The 20,217-nt window shown below is 33.9% G+C and overlaps 1 pseudogene; it reads left to right on the top strand.

Moving 5' to 3' along the window:
* Nucleotides 1–19,846: 19,846 nt before the first annotated feature.
* LOC112623919 lies at nucleotides 19,847–19,965 on the top strand (annotated as a pseudogene).
* Nucleotides 19,966–20,217: the final 252 nt, after the last annotated feature.

The following is a 20,217-nucleotide window of genomic DNA, read 5'->3' as shown; positions in this document are numbered from 1 at the left end:
TTCATTCTGTTAATGTACTTTATACATTGATTCTCACATGTTGAACTATCTTTTCATTCCAAGAATATATTAATATTCTATTTGTTTATGATTATATAATTCTTTTAGTGTACTTTTGAATTCGATTTGCTGGTATTCTGTTCAGAATTTTTGCATCAATATTCATCAGGGGATATTGGCCTATAGTGTTTTTTGTTTATTTTGTTTTGTTTTGTTTTTGTAGTATCTTTGTCTGACTTTGGGTAATACTGGCCTCATATAATGAGAATATGTTCTCTCTTCTTCAGTTTTTGAAAGACTTTGAAAATGATTCTGTTAATCTCTCTTTAAATGATTGATAGATTTCACCAGTGAAGTCATGTAGTCCTGGCATTTTTACTGTTGGAAGGTTTCTGTTTATTGATTCAATCTCCTTACTATTTATAGGTCTATCCAGATTTTTTATTTCTCCATGATTCAATCATGGCAGGTTGTACATATTGAGGAATTTATCTATTTCTTCTGAGTTGTCCAATTTGTTGACCTATTGTTCATGACAGTCTCATAAATTCGTTTTATTTCTGTGGCATTGTTATGTCCCCTCTTTCACTTCTAGTTTTTATTTGAATCTTCTCTCTTTTGTTTTTTAATTAATCTAAAGATTTCTCGTATTTGTTGTTCTTTTCAAAAAATCATTTCTTGGTTTTGTTGATTTTTTTCTATTGTTTTCTGCTCTGTGTCTTGTTTGTTTCTGTTCTAATGTTTATTATTTCCTTTATTGATTATTTTATGGAAGTTCCATTTTATGTAACAAATTGCTTTTCTCATACTTCTTTCAGGATTTTCTCTTTGTCTTGACATTTGACAGTTTGATTATAACCTGCCTTGGTACTGGCCTTCTTGAGTTTATCCTAGTTACAGTACATTAAACTTCTCAAATGTGAATGTCCATTTCTTTCCTCAGATTTGGGAAGTTTTGAGCCACCATTTCTTCCAATAAGCTCTCTGCCCCCTTTTCTCTCTATTTTCCTTCTTATACATCCATAATTCATGTATTGTTCTGCCTGATGGTGTACCATAACTTCCTTAGCCTTTCTTCACATTTCTTCATACATTTTTTTGTTCCTCTGAATGCTAATTTCAGATCACCTGTCTTTAAGTTTGTTGATTCTTTTTTCTACATGATCAAGTCTGCTGTTAAACATTTCTAATAAATTCTTTAAGTTATTGCATTATTCAGCTTCAGAATTTGTTTGGTTCTTTGATATAGCTTCTATCACATTGTTAGTGCAATATTTTCCTGATTTTGTTTACTTGTCTATCTATTCTCTGTTAGCTCATTGAGTTTCTTTAAAATGGTTGCTTTGAATTCTTTGTCAAGTAGTTCATAGATCTCCACTTCTTTAGGATAGTTTTCTGAAGGTTTCTTTTTCTTTTGATTTGATCAGATTTTCCTGTTTCTTCGCATGTCTTGTTAAATTTTACTGGGATTTTGGCACTGAAAAAAACAGTTACCTCTCTCAATCTTCATGGACTGGATTCACACAGTGGAAGAGTTTCACTAATCAATCCAGCTTAATATTGTGGAGCCCTCTCCAACTTTTTCTGGACACATAACTTCTCTTGGCTTGCAGATCTAACTTTCCAATCAGAAAAGTTGCGAAGTTTATTTTTTAGCAGCTCATGTTGTCTTCCTGCCTCTGGTGTCTGTCTACAGTAGTCCAGGTTCTATTGCGTTTCAAGAACCCACCAATCTCTCCTCTGTTCTCAGAAGCCTCCAGCCATCCAAATTATGCCACTTCTCCATCTATGCTACAAATCAGTCATAACAGACACCAGTTCCTTCTGCAGACCCCCAAACACCAGGACATTGGACATGAGACCCACTCTTCACATTTCCTCACAAGAGAATAGCTGTAAGTTGAACCTTTTCTCCTGGTTGTTCATGTGCCAGATTAGGGAAGGGCCATCAAAGAGAAAATGCAACAGTTTTTCTTACCCCTTCCAGTGTGGCTATTCTTGGCTTTTTTGTTTGCTTGGTGGATTACAAATTCTTAACTGGTTTCTGAAGTTTCTATAAAAGCTTTTTGGAAATACATTGCTGTTAAATCAATTGTCTTTGGAGGGAAACGGTCTGGGGCTTTCTGTTCTACCAACTTGTTAACATCATTCCTCACATACAATTATTGTGTGTTAAAAAGTGTACCTGAATTGAAAATATTTTTTGTCATAGTACAAATATTTCTAATACTAATTCTTTAGCTATCTGAAAACATTTTAATCTATGTATTTATAAGGGAGAATGGCAACAAAATGTTTCAGTGGTCAAAATTAATTCAAGGTATATTGAATTTTATACAGCTTTAAATTATTTGATTTCATGTTTCTTTACTACTTATTATTTAGTTCTGTTAGTGAAAGGACAATAAATCTTGGGGGCCAAAATCACTAAACTAAAGGGAAAAGTCAAGCTGGGAACTGCTTAGGGCAAACTTGCCTCTCATTCTACTCAAAGTCACCTCTCTACTCACTGAGATAAATGCGTATCTGATTGCCTTATTTGGAGAAACTAATCAGAAACTCAAAAGAATACAAGCATTTGTCTCTTATCTACCTATGACCTGGAAGCCCCCTCCCTACCTTGTTTGTCTCGCCCTCACCTTGAGTTTTCCCACCTTTCTGGACTGAACCAGTGTACATATTACACATATTGATTGATGTCTCATGTCTCCCTAAAACGTATAAAACCAAGTTGTGCCCCTACTATCTTAGGCACATGTCATCAGGACCTTCTGAGTCTGTGTCATGGTGTGTGTCCTCAACCTTGGCAAAATAAACTTTCTAAATTAACTGAGATCTGTCTCAAATTTTTGGGGTTCATGGGTTCCATGGGGGATTTCATAGGGTAACAGCTCTTTCAAAGTTTACTTTGAATGTGCTTGTTTAATTATAATATAGTCTCACAAATCTCAAAAGTCTAATGGACCTTGTAAACTATTTAAATAAAAACTGAAGAGTAATATGTTTTTATAATTTTAATGTTAGTATATTTAATCTGATTATTTAAACCTTGTATTTTAAAAAAATTATTGATAATAAAATGAAGTAAAAGATAACATTTTACCACAATATAGAAATTCTTATACAATCTTGATCTGTGCACTACACTAAAATTATTAAATATTTAGTTTTTAACTTATACCATATTAACTAAAATTGATAATAATCTGTTTTTTTTCACTAGGTAAAGCAAGGCTCATCTCACTGGGATGTTTTATTTATTTGTATGTTGCTTTAGTGTATCAAAACATTAAGTAATACAGGATAAGTAACGCAAAGTGGAATATACATCAAAAAGTCTATTTTATTAAACATTAGTTTTATTTCTAAGTTTTTTATTCTGTGGCTGTGTAAAGCATAGTCATTCATTACTTGTTTATTAAATCTATTTGTCCAGATAAATTTGCAAGGAAGGAGCAGAGACCAACACATAATATAAGATTAAGAAGATTTTATTTATTTGTTGAATTTCCAAATCATTTAGCTTTATTTTGGAACAAGAGCTGCAAAGACTGTCACTTATGCTCAAAGTGTAACATAAAATATTGCCAGGTTTGAATTTCATGATGATTTGTTATGAATATATTTGCTTCCTCTTTTTATAATCCCCTTTATATAACGTAATGTGTTGAATTAATAAATTATCCATTTACTAAAAAAAATCAATAAATTATCCATAATGTGTTGAATTAATAAATTATCCATATTAATAAATTATCCATGCCTGAATTGACTTTGCTAATAATTTCTTTATAACAACTTTAATCCTCATAATCAATGGTACTAAACAAAACAATTTTATAAGTTGTACATTTGACAAGAACATTATGTAAGCATACACAGTCTGTGTGTAGAAGATAATGGCTATAATACCAACTGGCTTTACCTTCCAAAAGAATTTTGGTTATAAGTATGTCAGTTGAGAAAAATGACGAGACATGTCTCAGTCATTTCAGGAGGTTTATTTGCCAAAGTTAAGGATGCACTCCCAGAAGATAGGTCTATCCCTTTCACCAAAGATGGTTTTGAAGGCTCCAAATTTGAAGGGAGAAAGGAAGGAATTGAACCCCCAAAACTGGTTTCAAGCCAATCTCATAACCTCTATGACTTTTTCCATGAGATGTGGGTAAAACTATTACATAACTTTGTCAAAGTTAATTTATAGGTTAAAACCCTATGTGTCTTAATGGCTCATCCATTTCAATTAGGTCTTCAAGATGCTATATCTCCTATTATAGAAGAATTACTTAATTTTCAAGACCACACTCTTATAATTGTTTTCCTAATTAGTTCTCTGGTTCTCTATATTTCCCTCATACTGACAACAAAATTAACACACACTAGCACTACAGATGCCCATGAAGTTGAAACTATATGGAAGATCTTACCCGCTATTATCCTAATTTTAATTGCCTTCCCATCTCAATGTATCCTATATATGATTAGATGAAATTAATAACCCTTCTCTCACTGTCAAAACAATTGGCCATCAGTGATATTGAATTTATGAATATACAGATTATGAGGACTTAGGCTTCGAGTCTTACATAATCCCTACAACAGCCTTAAAACCAGGAGAATTACGACTCTTCAAATTTGACAATGGAGTAGTTCTCCTAATAGAAATTCCTATTCATGTATCAATCTCATCCGAAGATGTTCTATACTCATAAGCCATCCCATCACTGGGCCTCAAAACAGATGCAATCCCCAGGTGCTTAAACCAAACGACCTTGACCGCCACATGGCCAGGCCTTTACTAAGGCCAATGCTCAGAAATCTGTGGATTCAACCACAGCTTTATACCCATTGTTCTAGAATTAGTCCCCCTAAAATGCTTTGAAACCTGATCTATTCATACTCCAATGTTACCGTAAGGCTAATTAGCATTAACCTTTTATGTTAAAGATTGAGATTTCTAAACTACCTTGCAGTAAAATGCTCCAACTAGACACATCCATGTGACTCATTACTATTTTATCCATAATCATAATTCTATTCATCATTCTTCAATTAAAAGTCTCAAGTTTTATTTACCCTATGAATCCCACACCAAAAGCAATTAAGACGCAAAAACACTCAACCCCTTGAGAATTAAAATAAATGAAAATGTATTTGCCTCTTTCATTATCCCAACAAATATTAGGTCTACCTATCTCAACCTTAATTATTTTATTTCCCACTATGCTACTTCCCACCCTTAGTCATTTAGACAACCGACTGACCTCTATTCAACAGTGACTAATCCAATTTGTATTTAAACAAATAATAACAATGCATAATATCAAGAGACGAATCTGATCCCTTATGTTAATTTCCCTGATTCTCTTTATTGGTTCAACTAATCTTCTTGGACTTCTACCTCATTCATTTACACCAACTACTTAATTATCAAGAAACTTAGGAACAGCAATTCCTTTGTGAGCTGGAGCAGTGATCACCAGCGTCTACTTTAAGACAAAAGCTTTCTTAACTCACTTCCTACCACAAGGCACACCTATCCCATTTATCCCCATATTAGTAATTATTGATACTATTAGCCTATTCATTAAACCAATAGCACTAGCTGTATGATTAACAGCCAACATTACAGCCGGCCACCTACTAGTGCACTTAACTGGAGAAACTACACTAGTATTACCAACTATTAGTTTACCCACAGCTTCAATTACATTTATTATTCTAGTTTTACTAACCATCCTTGATTTTGCTATAGCCCTTATTCTAGCCTATGTCTTTACACTCCTAGTAATCTTCCGCCTACACGACAACACATAATGATCCACCAAACTCATGCTTACCACATAGTTAACCCTAGCCCCTGACCACTAACGGGAGCCCTTGCAGCACTACTGATAACATCCGGCCAGGCCATATGATTTCATTTTAACTCTACTCCCCTCCTAACTAACCCTAGGCCTATTAACCAACACATTAACAACACATCAATGATGACGTCATGTTATCCAAGAAGGCACATTCCAAGGCCACCATACATCAACCATCCAAAAAGACCTTCGATACAGAATAATCTTATTCATTATTTCAGAGGTGTTCTTTTTCGCCGGCTTCTTTTGAGCATTCTACCATTCTAGCCTAGCCCAGACTCCAGAATTAGGAAGATGCTGGCCTCCAACAGGCATTTACCCTCTTAACTCTCTAGAAGTCCCTCTCCTTAATACATCTGTTTTACTTCCATCCAGAGTTTCAATTACTTGGGCTCACCATAGCTTAATAGAAGGTAACCAAAGACACATACTTCAGATACTGTCCATCACAATTGCCCTAGGTGTTTACTTTACACTTCTCCAAGCCTCAGAGTATTTCGAAGCCCCTTTCACTATCTCCAGCAGGGTTTACGTCTCAATATTCTTCATAACCACAGGCTTTCACAGGTTTCATGTTATTATTGGATCAACATTTCTTACTGTCTGCCTATTCCGCCAACTAAAATTTCACCTTACATCCAACCACCATTTTGGATTTGAAGCCACTGCCTGGTACTGACACTTTGTAGATGTAGTAAGTCAATTCCTATATGTTTCTATCTATTGATGAGGATCTTACTCTGTTAGTATAAAATAGCACAATCTAATTGATTTCCAATCAATTAGCTTTGGTATTATGTGAAAAAGAGTAATTAATCTAACATTAGCCCTAGCAACAAAATCCAGCCCCTATGAATGTGAGTTTCACCCAATAGGCTCTACCTGTCTTCCCTTTTCTACGAAGTTTTTCCAAGTAGCCACACATTTCTCCTCTATGATCTAGAAATTGCCCTACTACTATACCTACCATGAGTTTTTCAGACAACCAACCTAAAATTAATAATTAGGGCAGCCCTCATATTAGTTATCATTTTAATCTTAGGCTTAGCCTATGAATGAACCCAAAAAGGATTAGAATGAACTGAGTTGATAATTAGTTTAAGTCAAAATAAATGATTTCGACTCATTAAATTATGGTAGATCGTAATTACCAAGTGCCCTCTATTTATATTAACATTACATTACCTTTCATTATGTCTTTAATAGGGGTAATAATCTATTGATCCCACCTGATATCATCCCTACTATGCCTAGAAGGCATAATACTATCAATATTTATCATAAATACTCTCATAACTTTAAACATACATTTCACACTAGCATCCATAATACCTATTATCCTTTTAGTTTTTGCAGCCTGTGAAGCCACTGTAGGTTTAGGCTTACTGGTTATGGCGTCCAGTAACTATGGTCTAGATTATGCACAAAGCCTGAATTTACTCCACTGCTAAAAATTATTATCCCAACAATTATACTACTCCCAATAACATGATTCTCTAAGAACTCTATGGTCTGAATTAATACAGCCTCCCACAGTTGACTCATCAGTCTCAACAGCCTGCTTTTCTTCAACCAGGTTAATGATGATTCATCAACTTCTCATTAACTTTCTTTGCTGATCCACTGTCATCACCCCTTCTAATTCTGGTTACTGAATTCTAATACTGGTTACTGCTCCTTATAATTTTAGCAAGCCAATATCATCTATCCAAAGAATCATTCCTGCAAAAAAAAAAAAAAAAAAAAAAAGCTTTATACCTTAATGTTAATTTCTCTACAGATATCTTTAATTATAACATTCACAGTCACAGAACTAATCATATTTTATATTCTCTTTGAAGCCATGCTAGTCCCCACCGTAATTATTATTACTTGTTGAGGAGATCAAACAGAAAGCCTTAATGCAGACTTATATTTCTTATTTTAGACACCGGTAGGATCCTTACCTTTGCTCGTAGCACTTATCTGTACTCAAAATGCATTCAGCTTACTAAACATATTAATAACAACATACACTTCGTAAGAATTGGCAACCTCCTGATCCAGTAAACTTCTATGACTAGCATACATCATGGCATTTTTGGTAAAAATGCTTCTCTCTGGACTCCACCTGTGACTCCCTGAAGCCCACGTAGAAGCCCCCATTGCCAGCCTAATAGTACTTACAGCAGTACTCCCAAAATTAGGTGGCTATCCTTAATTCCACGACAGAATACATAGCCTACCCTTTCCTCATACTATCCCTATGGGGAATAATCATGGCAGGCTCCATTTGTCTACGCCAAACCAATCTAAAGTCACTCATTGCTTACTCCTCCATAAGCCACATGGCACTCGTTATGGTAGCTATTCTCATTCAAATGCCCTGAAATTTTATAGGCACAACAGCCTATATAAAGGGTTAGATGTGGAGAAGTTTTCTTGTTTTACGTTTTCATGTAAGAGGGGACTAGAAGGAACATATTCATGCTTTTGTCTGGCTCAGTGAATCTGCATTTTTGCATAAGGTAGCAGAGACAAATAGGGGAAAATGCAGGGAATCTGTGTTTTTACATAAGCCAACAAAGATAAATGGGGCAGGGGAACAATCAGATATACATTTGTGCCAGGTGGGCAGAGGGGTGACTGCATCTGTAAGGATAAGCTATCCATTTACATTGCCATGGTGAATTTTAACAGAAATACTTTAGGGTAAATATCTTAGAGCTCACTAAGAATTTCCTTGGCAAAATATGAGGAAGGTGTGTAGCTTTTCATCTTGTAACCATCTTATTTAGGAAGGAAAAGGGAGAGACAGGTTTGCGTGACCCAGTTCCCAGCTTGACTTTTCCCTTTGGCTTAATAAGTCTGGGGTCCCACGATTTATTTTCCTTCACAAGTGTATGTCGTTAGAGAATGTGAAAGAAACACTGGCAATCATCAACACCAAGAAGTCTAGATACAAACAGGAGCTTTGCAGAGGGATGATATTGTATATTAATGCTCTTAATTCTCCAGGGATGACTGAACAATAAAGGTTACTAGTTTAAAATGAATCATCTTAACTGCAAGACAGAAAACTTTAAAATGTTATACATGGTGGAATGTGAATTATTTTTCTTCAGAAAGAATGACTTCATTTTAATTTAATTTCACAGGAAGAACTGAGGTTTAAATACAATAGCTACCTCATCCACTTCAAAAGATTATTGAAAGAATCAATTAAGACAACATCTGACTTCATACTTCAAAAATAAAAGAAGACTTATAAATAGAAAGTACCATGGAAAGTAAAATTTTTTTCATAATTATATGAACAATTGTCTCATTCATTCTAAAGGCATTCAATTAAAGGAAGTCCAGATAAAATGAAAATCAGTTCATTTTATACTGCTTATCAGCTAAAAATAATGCACATGTTTCTAGCAATGATTTGATTAGTTAAACAATTTGAAAGGCTTTCAATAAATAATATGAATAGGAAAGAGTTGTTTATCCAAGACAAATGATAAAGATGATGGCTTGCCACTCTTATTTTGCGATTGATATTTCTACCAACAAAAGAAATTATTTCAGCAGTGCCCACATTTTTCAAGCGTATCTTCTTGGTGAACTATGAGTCAGACAATGCTAGCTTATTCTTATTAATCAAATTTCATATAATGTCAATGTCAACTACTATGATTAATAATGTTCAAGTTGTCACAGTAATCTGGAAAAATAGACTTGACATTTTAAAATAATCTCTTAGACTATCAAACATTCTTTTAGTTAAAATAAATCTTAATATTTGAATCACGAATCAATATTTAAGTCTCTTTTTCACTCTGAATAAATATTTATTGTTTTAATTATAACATAATATGTCAATTTTTAAAAGTATATTTTAAATAACAATTGTTCAAAATATCTTATTTAAAACTGCCTTATTCAGTTCAGGCTGCTATAACAAAAACACCATAGACTTAGTGGTATAAACCACAAATGTTTATTTCTCTCAGTTCTGGAGGCTGGGAAGTTCAAGGCTTTCAAGATCAAGGTGAATACTGATTATATTCCTAGTGAAGGCCCTCTTCCTAGTTTCCAGATGGAAGCCTTGTTGTCCTCACATGGAAGAGATTGGAGGGAAGTGAATTCTCTTGTGACTTTTCTTTATGAGGGCACTAATCCCATCATGAGGGCTCAATTCTCATGACCTGATTGCCTTCCAACGGCCCCATCTCCGAATACCACCACATTGAGGATTAAGGTTTCAGAATATAAATTTGGGGAAACACAAACATTCAAGCCACAGCAACAATTAAACATACAATTTTAAATGCTATCAGGCAGATTCAACTCAGCTGAAGATCTTGTTATTGATTTGCCAGCTATCTGACACTCAGTGGCTTGCTACTAACCTGCAAAGGGATGGGATGTTTCATTCAAGATTAGGTAATAAAAGATGGTGGTTTCCACCTGGCTTGCATGTTCCCTCTCTCCAGTCTCTGTCTCTGTCTCAGTCTGTCTGTCTGTCTCTCTCTGTGGCTCTTCTTTCATGCTAACTCTGATGAAGCAAGATGTATTGTGAGCTGCCGTATGAAGAAGCCCACATAGCAAGAAACTGAAGGAGGGCTTCTTACCAACAGACAGATAAGTAGTGAGGCCCCCCACTCTAACAACCATTAAGGAACTACCAAAAACCAGATGAGTGATCTTGGAAGTGAAGTCTTCCCCAGTCAAGTATTCAGACAGCTGCAGCCGCCACTTAGATTCATTCTTTTGAAGCAGAAGATTTATTCAACTAAGATATGCCTGGATTTATGACCTACAGACTGTAATACATCTTAGTTAATTCAGGCTGCTATGAAAACTGCCATAAACTAAGTAGTTTATTTAAAAACATGAATTTATTTTTCATAGTTCTGGAACTAGGAAGTCCCAGATCAAGGCAGCAGCAGATTTGGTGACTCAGGAGAAGGAACTGCTTCCTCATGGACACTGCCTTCGTACCATGTACCATGTAACATGTCCATACACATTGGAGGGGTTAGCTAGCTTTCTGAGGTCTCTTTTATAAGGGTACTAATTCCATTCTTGAAGGTTCTACTATCATGAACTAATTACTTCCCAAAGACCCCACCTCTTAATATTGCCAGCTGAGGGGTTAATATTGCAACATCTGAATTTGGGGGGATATAAACATTTATATCATAGCAAAAGATAATAAATATGTATTATTTTAAGCTGTTAAACTTGTCATAATTTGCTGTACAGCCAGTGGATAACTAATACTATCATGGTAATTAAAAATACAAATAGATGGCAAAAATAATACAAATAGATCATTAATCACAGTAAATATTACTGGAGTAAGCTAATTTACTGAGCAAAAGAGATTGAGAGAGGATGCGAGAGAGAGATTGGAATCCAGTTATATGAAGCTTATGGAAGTCATGTTTTTGGGAAAAAATATGCATGTTGAAAATAAAGGAATAGAAAAAAATCGTAGCAACTATTATACCTAGAAAACACTAAGCCACAAAAAACTATATATGGTATTCATGTCAGGTATTATATTATACAAAATATTTATTTCAAGATAAACCCTAAGTAATAATAAAAGGAAAGATCTGCTGAAAACTAAAAATAGGCAAGAAAATAACATTATGTACAAAGTATATAAAGCAAAAATTAATAAATATGGCATATGGGAGATGAAAGCTATTAGATGGGAGCTGGTCTGGCACTAACAGCTGGACCACAGTGTTTTCCTGTTGATTATAAACAATTTCACAGAATACCCGCACCAGACAAGATTGCAATGCACCAACCACAAAACTGATCAAACATGCCTCTCTTGGCTAGTGTGAAAAACTTTTGTGTCTTTGCTAATTAGTGTTTACTTCCTGTTCATTCATCCTGCCTTCTAGATAAAAACTATAGGGGTTCGATGATGGAACTGCCTCCACTTTTAATATGATGCTATCCTGAGAAAAACCACTATTGTTTGAATTGTTCTACAAATCATTAACACAAGTTCAAATTCTGTACCACACCCCTCCTAACATCCTATTACTGAGATACCACATTATTGCCCATAGTATGTTGTCTCTCTCATTGAAATGAGTCAATAAGCCCAAATCTATTTGACTATGGATTTGTTCCTGGTGGTCTTTGGATGTAGGGTATCAACAATATCTTTCGATATTTAACACTTAACGCTGACAATAATATCCACGATCTATTTTTAAGCAATTTAACATCAGTAAGCAAGGTACCTTTAAAAGTAGAAAAACTTTTAAAAGTAGAAAAAACAAAAATTATAATTAATGTAAATTGTGGCATCTGAGCTTTCTAATAAAAGTTGCCCATCAAACCTTCAGCCCTTGCATAAAGAAAATGTTGATGAGGTGCTAATACATGCTTTAGGACTTAATAAGTTTAAACTTGATCACCATTAAGCAGTTGCTTGATGAATAATAAAAATGCTACAATTTCTAAAATTTTGCAAAACATATTTTAGAGACATCAGCATTAATTCAGTTTAAATCAGCTAATTTTGGAAGTTGCTAGAAGCTTGCAGGTTCAATTTACCTTGCATTCTCTTTTCTCATTCAACATTTTCTGTCACTCTACAAAAGTTTCACCAACAGAATAAAATGACATGGCATTTGTCCCTATTTATTCATGTTAATTTATTTTTTTTAAGTTTAAAGATTCTTATTAAGTAAATTATATATAGGACTCAGATATTATGGTACAGTTCATGGTAGTAGCATAGCCATGATTATTCTAGACTTTAATGTGTCTTCATAATAGTTTACTCTAAAGGCAATAATTTTTCATATTTTTTTCCTAAGCATTTACAAAATAAAATTGAGATGAGTTATCTAGTAAGATTTTTTCCAATTGTTTGTCTAAAATTTATTTTAATATGTTTCTAAATTTAACAAGTGAAAGTTTTTATAATTAACCTATCCCAATTTTTATGTAGTTTAAAATTTATTTTTAATATCTATTTACATTTAACAACTAAGAAAACAAGATTTTATACATTAATTGAGATCTTCAGCATAAAATCCAAACAGTTCTGCTGCAACCTGACATTAACTCCTAAAAATTTCTGCTCTAGGAAAAATCAATAATAAAATTTTAGAGAGAATAAGGAAAAATGGGCTTCAGAGCATAACACCAAACAACTTTGTGATATATAAAAAATAAGAAAAGAAAGTAATAAAAACTTTAGCATAATTTTACATATTTGGTTGTTTAAAAATGCAGAACTACTACAGTAAATATAACATTTTACTTGGTGAAAGATTGGAAGTGGGTATCTGAGGGATTACGGGTTACGAATTTTTGTGATGGAGGAGGGTTATCTGAAATCAGATGGAAATTTCCAGCACCAGATATAGATGGGTGTGGCTCAAAATATGCATGATGAACTGAGGTATCTGGTAGGTGTTTGAGGTGAGTACATGTATGTTTCTTATGCGTTTCTATCCCTTGGATTCATCCAGGTACGGTTTTTTGGTTCAGAGTATTTCTTGCAGATAAAATCAAGCATAAGTAAACATGAAATTCAAGTTATGCTCAAATGTTCCCTAATATATTAGTCACATTGGAACAAATTTGTTTTCAAAATAGGAATTAAGGCAAAACTGACTGTACTATCTTTCTATTTGGACTTGAGAATTACAAAATGTGAAAGCTAATGAAAACCTCTGTCTTTTGTCTCATTTACTTATTTTTGCTTGCTTGTATGATTCACTCTGCAAGATGTCATACCTGCAAATATATTTTGATATTTCCAAATTTTATTGATACTCTAGTGACATAACAGATCTGGGTTCAGAAACAAAGCACCTTTGATATTAGGATTTCTCTGACCTTGAACTTCCTGCCTTGCTCCTGAATACATTAACTTCGCCTTATACACAGTTCTAGTAATTTGCCTTTCCCACATCTTGAACCACATATAAAACAATAATGACACTAAGAATCAGCAAAGGAAAAAACCCTCACATAGGTGATCCACAGTTGTCTAGCGCAGATAAAGAAGGATACTGTCTTTGAGTGATATGAATGTGCATCCCCACTGTATATATAGAGAACAGAATGCTAACTAAGATGATTTGATGTACTTATCAAACACTGAAGATGTAACTTTTGTAAAAATGGTTCTGTGACTTAATTATATGTTATAAACTTAATGATATGTTATAGATAATTACAGTATTATAGATCCACTTTAGAAAAAGTATGTCATCATTGTCGGTAAACAATGCATAAAAAAGCTAAATAATCTGTGTGTATTTTACTAAGATTCAGATTTTTTAAAAAGAAGTAGAAGAAGACTAGCAGACTGGAAATAAGTATTATAAAAATTTAGCAATGATTCCTTTAAGTTGATTTATACAAGCTTAATTTTTTGGAATTTTTAAAACTTTTTTTTGTTTTGCATCTTATTTTTAACATTATTATTTTTAATTTTAGATTTGGGAGTACATGTGCAGGTTTGTTACATGGATACATTACGTGATGCTGAGGTTTGGGCTTCAGTTGAGCCTATCACCCAAATAGGTGTCTTTTCAACACACAATAGGTACACCCAATAGATAGTTTTTCAGCCCTTTCTCTCCTCCCTTCCTCCCCGTTTTTGGAGTCCCCGTGTCTATTGTTCCTATCTTTGTGTTCATGTGTACCCAACGTTTAGCTCCCACTTATAAGTGGGAATATGCAGTATTTGATGTTCTGTTTCTGTGTTAATTCACTTAGGCTAATGGGCTCCAGCTGCATCCATGTTGCTGAAAAGGACATGATTTCCGTTTTTATGGCTGTGTAGTGTCCCACGGTGACCACATTTTCTTTATCCAATCCACCACAGATGGACACCTAGGTGGATCCCATGTCTTTTCTATTGTGAATAGTGCTGCAATAAACGTGCAAGAGCAGGTGTCTTTTTGGTAAAATGATTTATTTTCCTGTGGGTATATACCCAGTAATGAGATAACATTATGAGATAATGCTGGGTAATTCTATTTGCAGTTCCTTGTAATCTCTTGATTTTCACTTAGTCCATTTATCTCTATCTTATCTTGCTTAAAATTTAAAACAATGAAAATAATGAAAACATGAAATTGTTTGCTGTGTTTTCTGTGTACAGTTTTGCCTAAGCACTGTTTTGATTTACTGGCTCTCATCAGCACTCCATGTTCAGAGGTCTGAATCTGAACTGTTTCCGTTTTCCTATAGAGTCAATTGGGTAAAAAATTAGGTTAGAACCCACAGCCACTTAGATGAGAATCAAAACAATGCCATTTTAAAGTGGTTCTTTCATAAAGCCACTGAGGAAATATCACAAGCAGATAATGTATTACATTGCATTGCGTATGTTGCTATTGCAATATCTGTAACGGTTGATGCCACTGCTTTGAGGATATGAATTTTAAGATTGTTTTCATTTTAGAAATGTTTGCTATAGTACATAACCCCTTCAATGACATCCTCCTTTCTAGCAATAGTTTTCTCATTATTAGGCTGTATAAACTCACACTAAGTTTATTTTAATACTCCTTAAAGTGTATGCTCAGATTTTGAGCTCTGAATCTTGAGATGTGTATGCTAATTGAATTTTATAAATATTCTAATTGAACATTTTTTTCCATTTTAAACTTCACCTAACCTCCAAATATAAGTTCTTTCTTGAGACTAATATAACATTTTTAAAAAGAAAAGTTTATTCAATTGTTCTCAATATCATTCCCACATACTTGTTGGGAACTTTGAGAAGTTACGTAAAAAAATCTTCATTTGCAAAACTATCAACTGAATCAAGATAGTATCTCAGTTCTGCAAGGAGGATCAAATCAGTGCATTCTCTTAGAAAAGTGCTATTAATTGTGCTTCATCTTTCAGCAATCACTTTTTAATTTTTCAGCTAATATTTGATATCCAAAATTCCCCCTTTACTTTAAGATTATTCAGATCATCTAAGAATGATATGTCATGAGACTGCCCATAGTAAGATAAGAGGAAAAGATATTTCTTCATTTCTTTGAAACCCAAAAACTTAAAAAAATAGGCTCACAATATTTTAGATATAATAAGATTTCACAGAAGAAAAATAATCTTTTTACAAGTTTTCTTGTTCTGTGAAAGCTCTGTGAGATGAAGCAAGAAACTGATGAAGCACCTAAGAAATAAGGGATGATTTATCTTGGTGATTTCTCTCGGTGATTATAATGAATGTTAATAAGACTGCAGAATGCAAATGAGATCATGTAAAACAACTTAGATTTTATTAAAGTGAGGAATAAAGAAGGCACTCAAGGAATCACATAATGCGTATAGACCATCTAGCTTCTGGACTATCTTTTTCTCTTTAAGATTAAGAACTAGAACTACAAGAGGATTTCTAAGTAGGTCTCTAACAAAACATTCCCTATAAGGTAGAAAAAAATAAACTTTGAAAAATGAAAAAGAAACAAGAAATGCTGTACCAAACTAATTAAAATGCAATAAATTAAGTCAAGCTATATTAACTTGTCTGAATTTCCGGTTACTTTGCCCATTTTCCTTGAAAAAGCCATCTGCACTGACTATTACTACGCTACACTTAACAACAAAATTGGTTAAGGGACTAGGAGGTTGAAACCATTTGTGGAGGGCAGGTATACCAGTTCACCTTACTGCTTGGTAATCTCAGAAGCCTGAATGCTTCAGTTTTAACTCGGTTTTCCATGTAATATCTCATGAACGGTTTTCCCCTGGGGAAAAATTAACACTTTCTTTTCTTCTTTTCTTTTAATACTGTATTTTTATTATGCCTTTTATATGTTTAGATATGTAAATGTTCATCACCGTGTTACAATTTCCTACAGTATTCAGTATAGCAGTATGCTGAAGAGGTTTGCAGCCTAAGGGCAATAGGCTACAACATTTAGCCTAGGTGTGTAGTAGGCTATACCATCTAGGTTTGTGTAAGTACATTCTATGTCATTCACATGACAAAATTGCCTAATGACACATTTCTCAGAACAGATCTTGGTTGTTAAGTGACACATGACTGTACACATTTCGAAAAATAGAAAAATCATTCATTCCAGCAAGATGAATGTATACCAAAATTGTAATGCAAATTCCATTATTCATTGGATTTGCATTGCATTTTTTAAATTATACTTTAAGTTCTAGGGTACATGTGCACAACGTGCAGGTTTGTTACATAGGTATACATGTGCCATGTTGGTGTGCTGCACCGATTAACTTGTCATTTACATTAAGTATTTCTCCTAATGTTATCCCTCCCCCTTCCCCCCAGCCCACAACAGGCCCTGGTGTATGATGTTCCCCTTCCTGTGTCCAGGTGTTCTCATTGTTCAGTTCCCATCTATGAGTGAGAACATGCGGTGTTTGGTTTTCTGTCTTTGTGATAGTTTGCTGAGAATGATGGTTTCCAGCTTCATCCATGTCCCTAAAAGGACATGAACTCATCCTTTTTTATGGCTGCATAGCATTCCATAGTGTATACGTGCCACATTTTCTTAATCCAGTCTATCACTGATGGACATTTGGGTTGGTTCCAAGTCTTTGCTATTGTGAATAGTGCTGCAATAAACATACATGTGCATGTGTCTTTATAGCAGCATGATTTGGGGAAAATCATCTTGTGATGCAGTGATTACAATATTGGAAAGTGTCACGTTTAAATAAATTTGTTTGCTGAAATAGTGTTAACAGCACTTCTTGATAGAAGCTCTGGTATGTGAATTCCACCTGCATTTAAATCAGCACACATTTTTTTTCTTTGTCATTAAATTTGTAATATAAGAGGTCTCTATTACTAATGTGTTCTTTTAGCATAAGATCCAGTTATATGATTGCTCAAATTGCACACTACCCACCCTGTCTTTTAAACCATATCAACTATAATGATAAATACAAAACAATGTGCAATAGTAATTATTAAGGATATGTTAGATGTTTCTTGATTGTTTCTAATAAAAATGTGTTTATGGACTAGATAATTTAAGACTTTGGCTTTGGAGCTAGACTGCCAGGTGTTAAATGTTGGTTTTGTGAGCAAATCACTTCACCACTGTGTGCCTTAATTTCTCATTGGCAAATTGGGGTTGGTACAACAGTTAAATAGTTTGATTCATGTAAAGTGCTTAGAACAATGTTTGATACTATTTCAGCCCTCAACAAATACTAGTTATCATGAACTTGATTTATCAGATAGTTTTAAAAAGCATTACTTTGATTGGAAAATATCTATTACATATGAACTGCATGTGACTCATTCTATAAACTGATCTTTTTTGCATGTGATTTAGTCAACGTCTTTAGTATAAAAAATTACTAAGAAAAAAGCCACATATCTACAGCCAACTGATCTTTGACAAAGTCAACAAAAACATACACTGAGGAAAGGATACCCTATACAATAAATGGTGCTGGGAAAATTTGACAGCCCCATGCAGAGGAATGAACCTGGACCCATATCACTCACCATATACAAAAATTAACTCAAAATGGAGTAAAGATTTAAACATAAGGCCTGAAACTATAAAAATTCTAGAAGAAAACCTAAGAAAAACTCTTTTGGACATTGGCCCAGGCAAAGAATTCATAACCAAGATCTCAAAAGCAAATATAACAAAAACAAAAATAAACAAATGGGATTTTTAAACTAAAAAGCTTCTTCACAGTGAAAGAAATAATCAACAGAGTGAACAGACAGCCTACAGCATAGGAGAAAATAATTGCAAACTACGCATCCAGCAAAAGGCTAATATCCAGAATCTTCAAAGAACTTGAACTTCTCAACAGGAAAAAACCAATAACCCCTTAAAAGTTGGGCAAAGGACATGAACAGTCAATTACCAAAGGAAGATACATAAGAAGTTAACAAGCACATGGAAAAAATGTTCCACATCACTTATCATCAGAGAAATGTAACTTAAAACCACAAAGAAGTACCATTTTATACTACTGAGAATGGCTATTAATAAAGTGTAAAAAAAAAAAAAAAAAAAAAAAACGGCGAGGATGCAAAGAAAGCAGAACATACACCATTGCTGGGAATGTACATAAATATAATCTCTACTAAAAACAGTATGAAAATTTCTCAAAGAACTAAAAACAGAACTACCATTCATTCATACCAGCAATCCCACTGCTGAATATATACCCAAAGGAAAAGAAATCATTATATCCAAAAGATATCTGCCCTCATATATTTATTGCAGCACTATTAAAAATAGCAAAGATATGGAATCAACCTAAGTATCCATCAATGAATGACTAAAAGAAGAAAATGTAATAGACACACAGACACACACATGCGCGCACACACACACGCACCCCATGGAATACTACTCAGTCATAAAAATATGAAATCATGTCTTCTGCAGCAACATGAATGGAACTGAAGGCCATTATCTTTAGTCAGATAACTTAGAAACAGAAAGTCAAACACCAGGTACTCTACTTATAAATTGGAGCTAAATAATATGTACAATTGGACACCAGAGAGTGGGATAATACACATCAGAGACTCAGAAACATGGGAGGTTGATTAGGGATAAGAAATTATCTAATGAGTTCAATGTTACATTAAAAGCTCAGACATCACACTATGTCATATATCCATGTAACAAAACTGTGGTTGTAGCTTCTAAATCTATTACAATAAAATAATATAAAATTGTAATGGAATAATATGAAAAGTTAATGGTTTACCCTGGATTATATTCAGTACATTTTTCTTCATTAGAAGTACAAATGCTTGCATCCCAATTAGATTTAAATATTTTACCTGTTTTACTAATCTAATAGAATCAAATTAATTTAATAAAAGGTATATGCCACATTTTTAACATTGACATGATAAGAGCAAACCACGATTGAGTCTATTTTCCATTTTTGACAAATTATATTATTGTCTCTTATTTCTCTCAATATAATGAGCCACATGCATCACAAACATAAAGTAAAACTAAAATTTAAAAAATGTTTGCACTCACTTCAGCAACACCTATACTAAAATTGGAATGACACAGACAATAAGACAAGATCAGCATGGTGCCTGTGCAAGGATGACATGCAAATTTGTGAAGCATTCCATATTTTTAATATAAAAGTAAAAAACCCATCCAAAGGATAGCAACTTCAAAGTTTAAAGGAACATCAGCCCATACAGATGAGAAAGAACCAGTGCAAGAACTCTGGAAACTCAAAGAGCCAGAGCGTCTTTTTACCTCCAAATGGCCACACTAGTTCTCCAGCAATAGTCCTTAACTGAAATGGCTGAAATGACAGACATAAAATTCAGAATCCTGATGGAAATGAAGATCATCAGGATTCAGCAGAAAGCCAAAACCTA

The sequence above is a fragment of the Theropithecus gelada genome, chromosome 4, assembly GCF_003255815.1.
Source record: "Theropithecus gelada isolate Dixy chromosome 4, Tgel_1.0, whole genome shotgun sequence".
In the NCBI taxonomy this organism is placed as follows: Eukaryota; Metazoa; Chordata; class Mammalia; order Primates; family Cercopithecidae; genus Theropithecus; species Theropithecus gelada.
Note: the sequence above shows the minus strand (reverse complement) of the source record. Positions and strands in the feature narration are given on the sequence as shown.